Consider the following 3,353-nt stretch of genomic DNA (forward strand, 5'->3'; position numbering starts at 1 on the left):
GTAATTAGGTTCGAGTTTAATAGGATCAGAACTCTTAATCGGGTTATTCGGGTTAACCCGACTAACCCGAATTATTATTAGGGTCGGGTTTAGGATTGATTTTTTCAAAAAAATTCGGGTTTCGGGTCAACCCGAATAACCCGATTAAGAAATTATTACCAAAACTTTTTTTACTGCCTTGAATGATATGAATTCAAGATCCAATGAGATTTTACAACTAATACATATTTCTTATTTAAACAAACCAGATTGTAAAATTACTATGTATAGAGATGTATAAAATGATATAACTTTCTTCTCTTCTTAGTGCAGTAAGGTTGTGTTGTAACAGTTTTACGAATTTTATTTACTGTCTACATTACTAATATGGTAAAAGAAACTCCAAAAAATCATATCGTATACCAACTTTACATTTTAAGTCCCTATACATGTGGATTATGTATTAAAATAACACAACATAAATTCATCTTACATTTCAATTTCAACCCGACTAACCCGATTAATCTGACCCTACAAACCCGAACCCGACTAACCCGTACCTTATTAAGGTCGGGTTTCGGGTGAATATTTTTTCAAAAAAAACCCGATTAACCCGACCCGTTTTACCCGAAACCCGATCGGGTTAACCCGAGTAACAGCCCTAAATATAGGTATAATTTTATGTACTTAGCATATGCTGAATGCCTGTTATATATCAAATTCATCTTACATTTCAATTTCAACCCGACTAACCCGATTAATCTGACCCTACAAACCCGAACCCGACTAACCCGTACCTTATTAAGGTCGGGTTTCGGGTGAATATTTTTTCAAAAAAAACCCGATTAACCCGACCCGTTTTACCCGAAACCCGATCGGGTTAACCCGAGTAACAGCCCTAAATATAGGTATAATTTTATGTACTTAGCATATGCTGAATGCCTGTTATATATCAAATACCACACTTGGGCCGCTTTGATCTATTTGCATTTGAACATGCATGTCCGGATATCGGATTTTTCTTGGCACATGCTGCTGTCAAGTATGTCGGATAGTGGAATTTTTTCCGGGTACGTGTAAATAAACTTCAACAATGACGTGCTTTTAGGGTTTTATCTGGTTTTCTACTATACGTACCCTCGCCTTCACCGGAATTTAACCTCACTATGGACGGCAACGCCAGCCTAGAAGTTGACGGGACGTATGATGTACATTTTGGGCGGCAGCAAAGGTTATTTTGCATTAAAGCTGTATAAATCAGCTCTTTACCAAACATAATAATTGTGCATGAAGGTTGGCTATAAATTAGTACGTACACCGCGCGTTAATCAAACACAATCTGCACATCGATCGATCGATCACCATGGAACTAATCCTGGAAACCCTAGATATAATTTTTTTCCTTGCCTGCTTCATTTCCATTTGTATTTTTTATAAACTTAGAACACCGAAATCCTCGATGCCCATCAACTGGCCTTTATTAGGTATGACCCCTAGCCTTTTGTGGAACTTCAACCATGTTCATGATTACATGACCGATGTTTTGAGAAATAACGGTGGTACAATCATGTACAAAGGCCCTTGGTTTACCAACATGGACATGATCTTCACCAGTGATCCAGCCAACTTTCATTATATATCGTCCACCAACTTTCATAATTACCCTAAAGGTCCAGATTTTAGAGAGATTTTCGATATCCTTGGAGATGGCATTTTCAACTGTGATTCCAAGTTATGGGAATTACAACATAAAACAACCATGTCGCTCTTCAATGATGCGGGATTCTTGATGCTGTTGGAGAAAACGATTTGGAAGAACGTGGAGGAAGAACTTATACCGGTTCTTGAATTCATGTCAGAACAAGGATCCACGTGGGATTTGCAAGACATCTTCCAGAGGCTCACTTTTGATGGTATTTGCAATCTACTTATGGATTATGATCCCAAGACCTTGTCTGTTGATCTTCCTTACAATCAACTCGAGAGAGCCATCACCAAGACAGAAGAGGCAATCTTCAGTCGACATCTTCTCCCAAAATACTATTGGAAGTTGCAAAAGCGACTTCAAATAGGCAGTGAGAAACATATGACTGAAGCTTCCAAGCTAAGCGACGAATTATTTTACAAGTTTATAAATGAAAAACGACACAAAAGAAGAAGTAACATCTGTGACGTCGTAAAGAGTGAGCAAGTACAAGATTATACGTTGCTAACAGGATTTATGAGGGAATACGAGGACAAGATTGGTAGCTTTGGTAACAACCATGACAAAATTATCAAAGACACCTTGCTCAATCTTCTGATTGCCGGGAGAGATACCACAAGCACAGTTCTCACCTGGTTTTTTTATCTCCTTGCAAAAAATCCAACAGCAGAAGCTAAGATCTACAGAGAACTTCATGCACAGTTAGGGTTGAAAGAGGGTCAGAAATGGAGAAGTTTTGGTGCAAAAGAGTTGGGAAAGTTGGCGTATTTACATGCATCATTATGCGAAGCACTAAGGTTATTCCCTCCTGTTCCTGTCAACCACAAAGTTTCACAGGAAGCCGACACACTGCCAAGCAGTCACCATGTCCGTAAAAACAGCATAATAATACTACACTCATATGCAATGGGACGAATGGAGACAATATGGGGACAAGATGTTTTGGATTTCAAGCCAGAGAGATGGCTCTCGGAGCAAGGAGGGATTAAACAGGTACCATCGTACAAGTTTACAGCATTCCATGCAGGACCAAGAACTTGCCTAGGTAAGAAAATGTCATTAATTCATATGAAAACTGTGGCTGCTACAATTATATATAATTACCATGTCAAGGTGGTGGAAGGACAATCATTTACGCAAAATGCATCGGTAGTTCTCCAAATGAAGTACGGTTTGATGGTCAAAGTAACTAAAAGAAATGAAGTGAAACCTTTATTAGCTACATGCTAATATGCTATATATATATATATATATATATATATATATATATATATATATATATATATATATATATATATATATATATATATATATATATATATATATATATATATATATGGTGCTTAAATGATCGATGCATATCGATCAGTTGGGAAATTCATCTTGATCTCTAGAGTAGTAGCTTCAAATCTATAAAGAAGTCTTTTATATATGTTGCACGGATTATTTCACTTGTTGTGCCTTCCTGCGATCCAATTAATATTATGTATAACTCATGTATGTGTGCCGTTAGATTTTCAAAGGTCGTACGTGTATAACAAATTGTGATATTCTACTAGTAAAATAATTTTGGACGGCTCTTCACTTCTGAATTTTATTACGGTTTTTGAGATAAAGAATTCCTATGGACTTAATCCGCTATAAAGAATTCCAAAGATTTCCCACAAAT

The 3,353-nt window shown here is 36.9% G+C and overlaps 1 pseudogene; it reads left to right on the forward strand.

Annotated features, from left to right (window-relative positions):
* Positions 1–1,291: 1,291 nt before the first annotated feature.
* LOC145014196 (alkane hydroxylase MAH1 pseudogene) lies at positions 1,292–2,926 on the forward strand (annotated as a pseudogene).
* Positions 2,927–3,353: the final 427 nt, after the last annotated feature.

This window comes from Lactuca saligna, chromosome 9 (assembly GCF_052625555.1).
Source record: "Lactuca saligna cultivar CGN05327 chromosome 9, ASM5262555v1, whole genome shotgun sequence".
Classification (NCBI taxonomy): Eukaryota; Viridiplantae; Streptophyta; class Magnoliopsida; order Asterales; family Asteraceae; genus Lactuca; species Lactuca saligna.